Below are 15,207 nucleotides of genomic sequence, written 5' to 3'. Positions count from 1 at the left end.
AAGGTAAGATCCACTAAACTGCACATATCCTTAATACCTCAAGGACAATTAGTTAACACGCTTCCAGTCTCTTCTGCTTGGCTTATGAGTGTTTGCGTTGTCTATGCATGTGTGGGTAGAAATCTTCCCAAGATACACAATGGCAGAATTATGTATCAGGACTCTTTTCCTGCTTTGAGATGCTTTTCCTTGTTTAAATTCAAAATTTAGCTCACGGGTTGGAGATGGCTCAGTGTTCAAAAGCATTTGCTCTTTTCACAGAGGATCCAGGAGCAGCTTCCAGCAGTCACATGGTGCTTCACAGCTGCCTATGATTGCAGTTCAAGGGGTTTCAACGACATCATCTAGCTGGCTTAGGTATGGCACGTATGTGTTGGGACACGACACATACGCAAAGTCAAGCATTAGTGCACTTGGAATAAAAATAAATAAAATCTTTTAAAACATTTGTAAAATTGTTTATAAAATGGCTTCCATCATCTTTCTCCACAGGTAGAACATTGTATAAAGTGAAATATTCATCCTTGGATAGAATTTTAGATCTTGGACTTGAGCTCCTTGTCTTTCTGTCTTTCTGTAACAATTGATAGGTTGAATGGACTGATGAGCACAAACTTGAGGGACATTGACTTAAAACTGCATCGAGACATCGCTCGCTGAAGTCCTGGGGCTGGCACACATCCAGCTCACTTGAATAACAATTCTGTGAGCATAGCCAATGACATAGCTAAAAAGAGCCAGAATGAAAATAGCAAATGTCAGACTGGATGTGGAGCAATGGCAAACCATAGACTTTAAGGTGGGAGATGGTCCTTTACATGAGAAGATTTAGAATATGTAATAGTAATCTATAGTGAGAAAAATTACCTGGACCAAAAGAACATGGCTGAAGGAACTTTCAGGGTAAGGAAATATTTATTAGGATTAAATAGGGTGTGTATGTATGTAAGTATGTACACACACCCATATATACATACATATATACAAATATATATGCACACACACATATATATGTCAGTAGTCAGTCTGTGAAATTAATATTTGTGCTCTGTATAGTATATGACCACCTTTCAATCTAGCATTCTTAAAGGAAATATTACATGAATTAGCTCAGATCTATTTTTAAGGTAAAGTAATAATCTACAAGAGTTTTTATCTGAGGAAATGTAATACACTTGTTTTCTTCTTAATTATAATATCAATCAGGTAGTTTATATGCTTTATCTCTTTTGACATGTACAGTACCAATATGTGTTAAATATATTCATTTTTGTTACTTGGACAAAGGCCTTTGAGAAGTGACAGGAAGTGGGGGGAATAGTTTCAGCTCACTGTTTCTGAGGTTTCACATCATCGTGAGTTACTCCATTGGTTAAGTGCATGGTGGTGGAATATCATGAGGAAGTACACAACAGAGGAGAGCTGTTCATATCTTGGCTGTCAGGAAGCAAGAGGGAGTAAGTGACAGGAGGGAGGCCTGACTGGACATATTCCACAGAGATGCACTTCTAGGGACCCACTTGCGGGCTCTACTCTCCACACTCTGCCACCTGTTCCACACATCTATCATCTGCATGGAGTTTTACCCCACCTATAGACTAAGCCAGAGCTCTCAAATCGAATTGGTTCTGGAAGCCTGATAGACATAGCTGGAGTCTAGGACAGGCTTAGATACTAAGACTTTGAATACATCCCAGATGGCACAGTTTGTCTGAAAGGAAGTTTGTCTGTGTAGTCTTTTCCACAATTAAGATTAAATGCTACTTGATGGTGACAGGTGCTTCATTTACAATGATAAAATCACTAGATGCTCCTTTAGAAAGGATTTAGTCTAGATTACCTCTTCACTGTTGATTTTTTTTATCATTTTTAGATTTAAAAAGTAGTATCTAAGCCTCTGTGTCTGTCTGTCTGCTGTCTGTTTCTCTCTCTCTCTCTCTCTCTCTCTCTCTCTCTCTGTCTCTCTCTCTGTCTCTCTCTCTGTCTCTCTCTCTCTGTTATGTGTGTGTGTGTGTGTGTGTGTGTGTGTGTGTGTGCACATGATACAATGCACATGTGCTAGTCAAAGGGGGAACGTTGTATCATCAGTACTCTCCTTTCTCTACATGGGGGCCAGGGATGACACCAAGGTCCTGAGGCTTTGCAGCAAGAGGCTTTAACCACAAGGGTGTCTTTCCAGCCCTTGTTGAAAACATTTTGTTTCTCTTAAAGACTATACATGGACTGACCCTGGACTCTGACCTCATAGGTAGCAATGAAGATTCTAGTAAGATCACCAGTGGAAGGGGAAGCCCTTGGTCCTGCTAAGACTGAACCCCAGTGAACTAGACTGTTGGGGGAGGGGCGGCAATGGGGAGGATGGGGAGGGAACACCCATAAAAGAAGGGGAGGGGAGGGATTAGGGGGATGTTTGCCTGGAAACCGGGAAAGGGAATAACACTCGAAATGTAAATAAGAAATACTCAAGTTAATAAAAAAAAAAAGAAAGAAAAAAAAAATACTGTATTGTACTTTGCTCATTTTAAGACAGTATAGGAGATGCATTTAAAGCTCACAGATATTCATGTTGAAAAGTGTCTTGGAAACAATGACAGGGAGGTGAAGAACTCAGTAGAGGAAATCAGAAAAGGGGGGGAGGAATAGCTGGGACAAAAGGAACAGAGGAAGAGAGGAAGGGAAAAGGAAGAGAGGAAAGGAAAGAAACAAGGAAGGAGAGAAGGAGAGAAGGCAGGCAGAGAGGGACGGACAGACATCCAGTGGAATGTGATGGAAAAGGGAAGAGAGTGTGATAAACAGTTCTGAGGACTAATTATGGCTTCTTCCCCAAACACAGGCATAATTTAAAATCTTTCCTTGAGGGAAATATCTTTGAGTTTGTTTTCACAGATTGCTGCAGTTGAATCTACCCCATCCCCCGAAGTTCCCAGCATTAAAGGTCTAACACCCAGTTTGTGTTATTGGGAGGCAGTGGAAATATTAAGAGAGCAGGTCAAGCGAGAGGTCTTTAGGTCATTGCGAGCATGCCCTGAAGGTGGTAGTGGGACCCTGCTTTCTTCCTCCTTTCTCTCACCTGGCTAGGAGATGAACAGGCATCATCTGCCCCATGGTGAGGCCACGATACACTGTGCAATAACAGGCCCCAGGGAAGGGGACCAATTGGTCACGGACTGAAACCTTCCATACTATGAGTCAAGTAGGCCTTTCTTCTTTTGAAGTTGCTTAATCACAGGAACTTATTACAGGAATGGAAAGTTAAGACATGTATGATAATATCAGATCAATAGTGATCTGACTGCTTCTGAGTTAGTCAAAACAAAGACACTCCACTCCCAGGGCCACAGTCTCCCGCCTGCTTTCTTTCCAAGTGGGAGGAAGGGCAACAGGACAGTGAGTGGTGCCTTTGGCATTCGGTGCAGGCCGGGTACTTTGCTGTCTCCTTCATTCATTCACAGCCTACGTTATGTAACACTGGCAGAGAAGCCTGCACCACTCCATCTAAAGATTCTCCAGTTGTTGCTCCCTTCGGAGCTGCTTATCCTTCGCTCTTTTGGGCTGTCTACTTATCCCCATTGGGTGCTCATTAACTTGACTTAAGGCATAGCTTATTTTTGAAACTGTATCCACGTCGCCCGAGATATCAAAGATCAAAAAACATTTAAGAACCAAAGAAATGAAAGCCTGCATATTAATTACAAGCTCCAGTTCAAAAATAAACATGGCGGGAGTTATTAACTTTAAAATTAGAAGACTCAAAAAACATATAGCTAATACATGAAGGTAAATAGGAACAGAGTTATGTCCCCACTCCCAGAAGGGGAGGGTAAACTGACAGAGTTGAACATTGCCCCAGTGCTAAACTGCAAACAAACTAACGCGTGAACGAAGCAAGTTTTGTTGCTAGGCTGGTTACATCTAAACCATGCCGGAGAGAGGAAGTGCGTTCCATTTTAGTGTTTCATGGGAAGAGAATATTTGATTGTTTACCCTGAAAGCTTAGAGCAAATTGTGGGCCTTATCTTTTTTTAAAATCACTTTTAAAATTTTGAGATTATACTGTAGTTACGACAACTCTCCCTTCCCTTGCTCAATCTTCGTGGACATTGTTCTGGTTTATTCACCGTTCCTCTGCCTTTAGGGTGGAGAATGGTAGGCTCTCTGTGCGTGGTATAGCCTTGCTGTCCTTGCTCGTGCAGGCTGGAAGACCTGCATGTGCTTTGTCATAAATCCTTGGCACATCCTCCACCTCACTCCTGTCTTTTCTTTTTTCTACCTTAGCATCTGATCCCAATCTGTCATCTTTGAAAAAGCCCCAGAGGCAAAATTCTTCTTAAAGTTCACCCTAAACCCCTGTTGCTCCTAGAACTCATTCAGAGCAGCTCTCTTACCCTAGGTGTGAAATCCTTTACCTAGCAACTGGTGATCCCAGTGCATGCTTAGAAACAGGCAGATCGCTGGCACACGGGTTTGTTTTGTTTATGGTTACATAACCTTGAGGAGTCATAAATCGGGAAATCTAAAGAAATCCACAAAAGAGAGTAAAATCGGGGATCCTGAGAGTGTCTGAGAGAAGTAGAGTTTCTGAGACAAAACAGCAACCCCAAATCAGTTGTGATGATTCCAACTTAATACAATCCCCTTACATAGTTAGACTTTCAGGTCATTAAAATAAATGTATCAATACCTTATTATTAATAATAAAGATTTAGTTATACATAAACAGTAGAAATAAATGATTCTACAGTTTATATAAAAGTTGAATCTAATTCATGACAAGGTTCATTTCTCCTTTTATTTCTACTAAATTTCTATAGTGAACAGAGAAAGTTGCCTGGCTGCTTAGATAGGAGTCATAGATACAGTATTGCAAATCTATTAATTTCAATTCATCTAAAAAGGAAGAACTAGTGGTTTAATTATTTATATCCTCAGAAATAAATTTATTTTTTTACTTTTGAGTGAGAGAAGGGTACATGAAAACAGGATTTAAGTAGATACATAGTGATTATTGAAATGATTTTAATATATATTAAATATATAATATATAACATAATAATTAAAATATAGTATAATAATAAATAATGATACATATATTATATATGTATATATAATTGCCTTCAAAACCATTTTCTTTTAGGGGGTGATAGAATACATGTGATATGATAACAGAAGAGGGAAGGGCTCTCTGGACAAGGAAGGGACTAGCCAGGGTACAAAGGAGGAGTATGTGGAAGAGGTATATTAAAAAACTTTGTCACTGGTACATATGTATGAAAATACCATAATAAATGTATGAAGTTATATGCAAACTTAAAGATTAATGAAAACTTATAGGTTAAATACACCTCCTAGTTCTACAGTGGTAAATAACACAGAAAGACAAATAGAATAACTCTATCCAAATAGGGTTATTTTGAGAACCCCTGTACCATTTGCCTTCCTTGCTTTTAGAGCGCAGATTATCCCATAAGGCTGACGGATGTGTACAGGCTTGCCTCGGTGCCGCTTGAACGGTATCTGCAGTGTCAGATTCCCAAGCCTTGGAAACAAGACTATTTTGTAAGTCTTATTCTCTCACCTTCTTATTCTACAAATACCAGAACACAGGGATAGTTCAGAGAGGAAGAAAAAAAAAAAAAAAACCCTCCATAATTGGGACGTCAGCCAGTGGTGAATTCAGAGGCAGAATTACAAAGGCTGGTGAGGCTGTTTATGATTGACTAGGCTCCTTGTTCTAAGGCATGTGGAGACTGCGTTCAGTAATGCCTTTGGATTCAATGGGGGCACTATTCCACATCTGATTTTACTCACACCCCGGGCTTCCAAGCAGCTTGAACATTAGCACCCAATTGAACTGCTGAAAAAAATTACTGAGGTATTTCATACTTCTGTCGTTAAGTGGCGCAACCGAAGATTGAAGAAATGCAGGTTGTGAGCAGTCAGTGCTTACATTTTAACAAAGGGATTGGAAAGAGGCAAACAGTATCGACTTTCACTCTTTTCAGTGAATGTGTTAGGGACAGGCCTTTGGAAATGTAACCCGAGGCAGGCCTCTCAGTGCAGGTATGAGGAAGTCCTAAAGGTAAACAGAAGTACTTATTTGTCTTCCTTTCACTCCTGTCAGGAAACAGACCACTGCCCCCACTGTCCACACCTGAGCGGGTCTGGCTCATTCTAAAGCTGGAGTGGAGAACACGGAAGGAAATCTCTCAGAAGAGGTGGATGGAGATAAAGCACACCTCTTTGAAATCTTTTCCTCTAGCCCTGTAAAATGACAGGATATTTATAACATTGTATTTCCAGATAGATGCAAACCCATATGCTCACACTATCAAGAAGCCTACAATTCAAAGTATCCTTGAGGTTCGATGACTTTATTCACAGTATAGATCCCGGTGCTTGCCAACTGTGGTGATGGCTGGAGGTGCCACACTACTGAGGAAATTGTATTTGTGAAATGACCTCACAGTTTGGCTCCACAGGAGAGGGTGGAACTTCTTAATATATTCCCCGCATTGTTCTTTTTGCATACTGGTCCTTTGACGTTTGTCAGAGCAAAGAAACAAGTTCGGTTGAATTCCAATGAGCAAAGAAATTGTAGAAAGAAAGAAAGAAAGAAAGAGAAAGAGAGAAAAAAAGAAAAAAAGAAAAGAAAAAAGAAAAAAGAAATCATGATATAAATACAAACAGCTGTTTGGACTGATTGCTTCCTGTTTTGCACAAGTATATCTCAGTGTCTTCTATTTAAGATATGTCTCAAAAACATCTCTTCTGTTTCACAACTACTGCAAAAATAGCCATGGAAAAGCCACGGTCAGTATGTCCCTATTTTTAACCATGAACTATATCCCCTAGCTATCATAACTCAATAATTGGGAAACAGTAGCATTGTGTCTCTGCAATTCTGAATTCTAGGGATTTAGTGTGAGGATAAAATTAAGATGGATTTAGCTGTTTTTTTTTTAACAGAAGCGCATCTGCTAATAATCCACTAACGATTTCAAGGAGCCATTAGATGTGGAAAAGGAACTTGCTAATAATTTTCATGGGTGCTTTCAAAGCATCATAGTTACTCCCTGACACTGTACAGGGACGGCAAGCCAAAGCCAGAGAAAAGTGATCTCCCTTGGGCTGTCTGCAGTCTGTACTCTGACTTCCTCCTCTTGGCCCAGTTTAGTCCAGACATTTCAACAGCTTGACTAAGCCTCATCACCATTTAGCTGCCAAGCTTAGAGGCTGCCAGTCTCGCTAGTAGCTTTTTAAGTACAGCTGTTACCAGTACTATGTTTGAGTCAAGAAGACCAGACCTTTCTGGTCTACCCCACTGGCCAGGTTCTCTCTCAGAGGAGAATTATTTTTAATATTACTTCATCATTCTTCTTCGGGGAAACATTTTTTTCCCCTCATAAGTTTCTTTCCTTATGGAGAAATTACATTTATGCCAGAACTGGTATGCAACATCTGTTTCGGGTTAGTTTATGGAGAGACGGTTTTGAGAATAAATACTGCTGATAATTTTTTTCTTACATGGGGCCAGCAGATATATATGGAAAAAAAAAACCCTTAAAGGTTTGGTTATGAACTGAGAGGTTTTAAGTATGATATATATCCAGATACCATTTATAACCGAGTCGATCTGATAGGTAATATATGTGCTGTATGGTAATTATGTATAGATACTGAGTTATTCCTACAAAGGCATATAATTAATGCAGAGCATGAAGCTCAAGCAGCATTTAGGGAGAAAGCTCAGAGGAGAGATGAACGGAAAAGCAGTTAAAGGTGCTTCTGAGTGTCCTGAGCCAGAGGAGTCTTCTCGGGCAGGCTTCTCTGTTTTCCCATGAGCATTTGCTCCAGGCCAGAAGGCTGGCTTCTGGCACCTGGGAATAACCTTGCCTACCCACAACGAAGGTGATAGAAATTTAGAAAGAAAAAGTACAGTGTCTTCTGTTTTGACCCTCTACCCAGTCTTTGCAACACCGTATACTATTTATCTGTAGCCATGAAGCCTTTACAAGTAAAAAAAAAAAAAAAAAGACACATTACATTAGTTTCATAGTTAGGGCATCATGTAACACCAAAAGGATTCTTCCTAGATAAAGGCTTTGCAGCCACTAAGGATATGAGAGCGAACTTTTGCCCAATTCGACCCTCAGTGTTCATTAGTTATAGTGTTCCATTCTCGTTGAACTACTTTGTATGTAGATAAATTGGTAGCGTGCTTAAACTGGGCCACCTGTCAATCCACATTTTTCCAAAATGGCAGTATCAAACAGAGTAAGAGCAAGCTCTGAGCCATGCGTCTGGTCCCAGGTTGAACTTTACCTTGTAAATGTCTTTGAGTTTTTCTGTATGCTATGCTTATGCATGGCAACTCAAGTGACCTTGTTCCTATGGCTGCTTTGGCGTGATGTGACCATACAATATAGTTCAAATGCCAACTTATTGGCTTCATCCTGTCTTCCTCTCATATACCACATTTAATCCACCACAAACCCCTGTTGTCTCTGTCATGGACATGTATCTGAAGTCTGTCTGGTTTTGCTACTGTCTGGTATTGCTAGCATTCTGGTCTAAGCCTGATCGGAATGTTTCACAGAGACCATGAATTGTCTCTTTTTTTAAACTTCTAGTCGTGTTATCCTACAGTTCATTCTCCACAGTTCTGTTTTTCTTTCAACTTACTCCTGTAATGAATTTCCACTTTATTCAGAATAAAATATAAGCGTTCAAATTTCTACGCCTGTCCCTTTTCTGGTAGCCCATCCCCCATTTCATCATCTACTCCCCCTTGCTCATTGGTTTGGATTCTATCTGCATTGACTTCCTGGCTGTTTTTCCAACATGGCGAACCCACGTCCACACAGGGTAACTTTGCATTTCCCGTGTAAAACCTTCTACTTCCTGAGTCGCATGCCACCTTTTCTCACTTCTTCAGGTCTCTGCTCAAATTCCAAGTGATTTTCCCTGATAAACATACTTAAAGGAACATTCACACCCCAGCTTTATTTCTCTATGAAATAGATATAAGCCCCCTTCCCCCAATCTTAGAACTCGCCTGGCAAATCTGTACAGCTTAAGCTCTTGAACCAACGCTACCTCTTGAAATTTAATTTTCTTTCTAAAATTAAAGTTTGCGTTTTTTCCTAATTCTATTTCACATACTTGCATTCGTATGTGTGCCACGCTGCAGTATGGATGTCAGAAAACAACTCGCGGGGACTCAGTTCTCTTCTATCACGTGGGTCCTGAGAGTCAAACTCCTGGCCCTAACTTTCTAAATCCTACTTTCCATTGTTTGAACACATTGGAGCTATAATACCGTTTTTGTTTTTTGTTTTGTTTTTTGGCTCTACTACTACCCTTGGCAGGAAAATGAAACCAGAGAAAGACCTAGTGATACCGAATGATTAGAATATGTGCTCAAGCGTGCCGCTGTATCTCACCGGCTGTTTCTAAGGAGGCATTAAAGCTGTTCTTCCGAGAAAGACCATAAGTTAAGCAACTGCCACTGAATGATTAGAATATAGGCATGACAGACTCTATACTGCCTCCTAGCTGGCTGCCCCAGTAGTTCAAATCTGGTTAGTGGAACAGTAAGAATCAAAGCTTTGCTTTTCAACAGCTCCATGGACTAAGGAGAGAACCATATTGCAAATATGTGACGTGTAAATTAATTTATGTAATGAAATAATTTTTGTAATGCCACTTTGTAAGTGTGCCTGTATCTCAAAGATCCTGCATACCTAGTACCACCTAGTTCAACTTTCGGAAGCGTCCTGAAAGGCATTCCTAATGCTGGGACACTAAAGTCTAGATTTGCTTAGCCAGATTCCGGGAAGACTCTCGTTTGCTTTCACTGACACAGTGTAGAGGTAGCTGAAACCACTTGGTAAAAGAGAGTGGGATCAAAATACGCCGATTTGAAGGCAGGGGCCAACCGCAGAAAGGGAGGCACACCCCAGTTCTCAGGAAAGTGGCAGCGTGGGCTCCGGAGCAGGGTGCGGGCGCGGGGAGGGGCCTGCGGCGGCCCGCCCTCTCCTCGGGGATGCCGGGATGTTTACCCTCCTGACAGCAGCGGCAGCCGGAGGAGGAGCACAGCCGGGAGGATGGGCCGCTGCTAGGCTCGCAGTGGGAAGCGCCGGCCGATCAGGGTGGGAGCCGGCGCTTGCAGTGGCGCGGGCAGAGGCGATCGGCCCGGGATCGCGCAGCCCTGCAGCCCGCGTGGATCGAGCTGCCCCGGCGCCCTGGTGAGTATGCACGGCCCGGCCGGGTGGGGCCGGTGCGGGGAGCGGGCGGGCCGCGTGGGGCCTCGGACTCGCGTGCCTCTGAGGATCCGCCAGGCCGCCTACAACTGGTGGAACGCGGTGCAGGCCGCTGGCTGCGGGAGCTCAGACCCCGGGCGCTTCGACCCCCCGGGAAGCTCCAGCTCTGCGGTAGCGGCGGCAACAGGTCTCCGGGCTCGGACAGGAGGAACTCCAGTGAAGACCCGCCTCCGGGCAGAGCTCATTGGTCACCTTGGCTATTTACCGATCGCGGATTGGCTCAACCGATTAAGCTGCCGCCCAGTTTAGAAAAGTGAAGTTCACAGACTGTGAGTGGTCGGGTAGCCAGGTCGAGGACCGATTGAGACCGATTCAGGGCTAGGATGCAGCAAAGTATGAGCTGAGCTGAGTCACTGATGGGACGAAGGTGACGTTAGAGAGGCCATGGGGGGATGCTGCTGAGCAATGTCGGCTGCCTCCGCCTGGGGCGGAGACCCTCAAGAGATGCATTTATTGACACACATACTGTACTCGAATAGCCTAAGTCTCTGCCCGGGCTAGACACTAAGAATGTATTTACTTTAGAGTAAGATGTGTTTGTGCCCTTTACGATTCTGGTGATGGAACTGAATATAGCAAAACAATCTAGAGATGAAATGACTTTTCCCCCCTCTCTTTGAGACTACTAATCTTAAAGGTTGTAATAAAAAACAACCAGATGTCCGCAGCTAATGGAGTATTATTAGGACCACTCTTTAGTTTCTCCTCCAAGAAATCTGCAGTTCCCAGTAAACACGTTGTCTACAGCCTTGCACGGCGGTGTGCTTTGGTAGGTTGCCTTACAGAATAACGTTCCGAATATGCGTATTATGAATCTGTTCTCTTCCAGATAATGGGATGTTGTGATCCAAGAAAGACTTAGTACCCACACTCAAAAATTTGTAGTTTGGGACAACTGGACAAACTCTGAAAATGATGAATAAAAAAAAAATAGAGCCTGCAGTTGCCGTGTGGCATTTCTTGCTTGTATTCATGGCTGCAGTATTTCGTGATGGCCAGTGCACTTGGTTGAACTGGCTTGCAACCTAAGCAGTTATTTCATTTTCACAGCACTCTGCCACCACTCCGAGAGATCCGGTCCATAATTTGCTTTACATCCCAAACCGTTGCATCCTCTGTTTTGGCTGGTGGGGGGGAAAACTTTACTTCTTAGAGAGGCAGAAAAGTGGATATGAGAGGAGGACCTTCGGAGAAGAGTTCGGGGCCGGAATGGAGGGGAATCTGGACCCAGTGACCATGCAGTCCTCAGATTCCACTGCAAGGTGGGCGTCCCCGCCTTCAGGGCACTGACAGCCACTGCAGCCAATGAACAGCGAGGACACCCGGCCCTAGCTCAGGAGGGCGGGTACTTCCTACTGCTGCCCTGGACTAGGAGAGGGAGGCCAAGTTTCTTTGAGGATGTGGGCCTAAGGAAAGAAGGGTTGAGAGGCTCAGTCTTGTATAAAAAACAGATGAGAGAGGGCCTCTGGTTTTCTTTGCGCCCCTTGTTAACTTTCAGGATTCGGGCTCAGCTTGGAGTCACAGTTTCCACTGAAACCATTGTACATAAGAAACAAACCTGGTCAGCAAATTAAATATAGTCCGTGACTGACTGGGGCTTTTGCCCGAGATCATCTGAAACTGAAAACCAAGAACTATCAGAAGAAAATTCATTAGACACTTTTATGGTAGCGTGGCAGTTTTAATACGGTTAAGGCAGTCATCAGTTTAAAGAGTCAAGACTGCATTTTTTTCAGACAAACCTATTTTGTAATCTGAACTACTAAAGTTTATTTATCTGGATAATACCTGTCTCCCGCTTCCTTTCCCACAAACGCCTTCTTCGGTGGACACTTAAGTTTCTTTCCAGCCTAATAAAACCGAAGAAAATCACCCCTGTTTATGATGGCTGCACTAGCAGAGGAGGGGAGCAGAGGCCGCTGACAAGCCTTTCTTTACTAAATTAAAACCCAGCATCTCAGTTTCAAATAAATCGAAGTGTAGAGCACTTACACTCTGAAAAGATAAGTATTGCCGGGACTCCCCTCTCAATTCCAGACTTCTGATGATTGCAGGTGATGCCCCTCAGCCTTGACTTACTACAAACATTAAGTATTGAGCATTTACTAAAAATAGAATAAAGTAAAATCCCAGTGATTTTTATTTTTTAAAGTTGATTCTGTTATTTTAAGGATTTTAAGGGTAGCTGTTCTCATTTTCACCTTTTTTTTTTTTTCAAATATTTGATTAATGTGTGGGCAGATATTTTACTTCACAGTCTAAACCATAGTGCAGTAGCAAACTTACAGGTAGTTCTGAAGGTGTGGGAAATTTATAGTTTAGAACTATATGTGACATGGGTGGTTATTATTTACTCCGATTTGCTTTATATGTAATTCTACAAATATTGTAACCTTTTTCTAAGAACCATTACTTTAAACTTTTGAAGTTGTTCCATTTTAATTCTTCTTCCTACAATTTATTTATTCATGGAGAGTATAGTCGATATAACATTGGATATGTAATTATACCCAAGCATATGCGTTTGTGGAATATAATTTTACAATTTACACTTAAATTTTTTTTTCTTGGCGTAGGGTTTTACTCTGCTGGCCCGGAACTTACTTTGTGTCTAGCTCAGGTTGGCTTTGAACTCATGCTTTCCTCCTGCCTCAGCTTCCCAAGGGCTGAGATTATAGGCATGAGTTACTGTCTTTGGCTGAGAATTTCGAAACTTATATAACTTACATAGCTGCAAAACTTTTAAACTGCTGATTTGTTTCCAACTGACAGTTTGGTATCCCTATGGTGTTACCAATTTCTCGAAGTATTTTCTTCCTTTTAAAGAAAACAGCCTCCGTTATCGTTCATGGTTTTATGGTGAGGATTGGGAATGAGGGCGGATGCTAAGGAACATCTTTTCCCATTTTTGATCAGGATAAATGATTTTTTAACCTTTATTTAAAAAAAAAAACACTTTGTCCTAATGTATATATAATGACCTAATAAGATGAGTTTTACTGGGGCTAATAGCTAGCCGCAGTGTACAACTGAGGAAAAATTACTGGTTTATAAAAGTGTACAGGTGTACGTTTTATATGACTCAGTGGACGTTGTCCCTTTTGCATGTTACCTACCACAGCTCCTGTGTGGACAGTAGTTAAGAGCTACTTTTGAACTCCAGGCTGCTTATGTACAGATGGGTTCACTAGCCCTAAACAATATAATAAGTATTAATAAGTCATAATAAGTATTTTTGACTTCGTGGGCTGTATTGTCTCCGGGAGCTCCTGCTTTTATAGCCACAAACACTCCCCATATATGTGCATGTAGCTGTGCTCCAATAAAACTTTATTTATATAGAAGATAACATCAAAGGCCTACTCACGAGTCCTAAGCCATTGGGGTTTCCAGCAACAGTGTGCTGTGAAAGTTTTTATTCTTAGAATGTGTGTCTAATGTCCACTGAGCATTCCCTGATTTTGCTTATTGGTGTTCATAACCACGTGAGCCACTTAGGTTGGTTATCCTGCTGTGAAGGGTGAGGGCATAAAAAAGTACTCATTAGACCAGAACAGGCGTAGAGAAGATTTACTAGAGAAAATAATTTGCAAGAGGAGACAGAGGTGCAGGGGGCTAATACTCAGAATAACTTCGAGAGGGGATGGGAGTTGTCTTTGCAGAGGTTTAGACAGCCTTGGCCTCTGGGGACCCCAGACTCATCCTGTGACATAGAAGCAGTGTGAGTGAGTGCTGTGTCCTGTGTCCTCCTTGGGAAACTCAGGTGATGCCAGCCATTTATCCGCTCTTTAGCCAGTGATAGTCCTCATATGGGTGAGTTCTGACATGCTCCATTCGTTAGTGCTCATTTTAGCTGCTGTCCCTATGACTGTTACCGTTAGAGGGGCTTTTCGGCATGTGTGATTTAGTAAGCCTTTTTAAAAATTGTTATTAACTTTTTAAAGAAGAATGAACGGAGGAGAATGAAAGTACATTCTCATGCATTTGTAACCCTAGACAGGGTAAGCTGAGTTGCTGAGTTGGAGCATTGGGAGTGCCAGTGCAGCTTGGTCTGTGTAATATCTCAAACGACAAGCACGCCTACAACCGAACACCACCTCCCACTCCTTAAAAAAAGGGGGGGGGGGAAGGAAAAGTGGACTTAGTCTGTCTAGTGAAAAGGGAAAATAATAAATAACTAGAAAGGGGCCTGTTGTCGAGGAGCTTGTGGCCACAGGGAGAAGTAGGGCCTCCTAGTTAGTCTAAGAATGAATTTCGGGCTGGCTGAGGTGCAACTCTGGAGAAGAGGTGGAAAATGAAACACCTTTGCAAATCACACAGCAGAACTTGTTCGCCCCGGCCGGGAGTGGATCTTGGTTGTAGGAATTTCGACTTGGTAAGTCCTCTGGGAGGCCAGGTGGAAACTGGGCATTTTAGAGCTTGTGGCCAGTGGCCTTCAGCTACAGGGAAGGTCTTTATCTGAGCCCCCCTGCACAGGTATTCTCTTTTGCTTTGTTTACCTTGATGTGAAGAAGACCATGCTCAATGCCCTCAGTGTGTTTCCTCCTTCTGTTTTAAAATCACCTGTGTGGAGGTTGTCAGACTATGGTTTTTCCGACTCTCATCAGCCTGCTTTGAATTGTAAATGAGAAGTCTTTGTGAGTGCAGAATGGTTGGTGCCGCGAGGTGGTTTCATTTCCTGTTTCTCTATTCATGGAACTTTCAGGGGACAGAAATAGTCCGATCATGCTTGGCCTGGCCTTGTCTGATGAGGGCGCCTCACAGGTTGGCAGCTGTGTCTTCCTCTGCTTGAATTCTCCTTTCCCTTTGCCCTGTGATTTCCATATTTATAATTTAATGCTTTGCACATTTGAGATAGCATTTTAATGATTTCTTTTTTAAAGTG

At 42.3% G+C, this 15,207-nt stretch overlaps 1 protein-coding gene across 2 annotated transcripts in view; it reads left to right on the top strand.

The window, feature by feature from the left end:
* Positions 1-10,051: 10,051 nt before the first annotated feature.
* Nek7 (NIMA related kinase 7) overlaps positions 10,052-15,207 on the top strand; it is a 132,992-nt gene continuing 127,836 nt past the window's right edge. For both annotated transcript variants that reach the window (XM_032914820.1, XM_032914817.1), the window contains exon 1: positions 10,052-10,247. The gene's annotated coding sequence lies outside the window, so the exon portion shown is untranslated. The remainder of the gene's footprint in view (positions 10,248-15,207) is intronic.

This window comes from Rattus rattus, chromosome 10 (assembly GCF_011064425.1).
Source record: "Rattus rattus isolate New Zealand chromosome 10, Rrattus_CSIRO_v1, whole genome shotgun sequence".
NCBI classification, from domain to species: Eukaryota; Metazoa; Chordata; class Mammalia; order Rodentia; family Muridae; genus Rattus; species Rattus rattus.
Note: the sequence above shows the minus strand (reverse complement) of the source record. Positions and strands in the feature narration are given on the sequence as shown.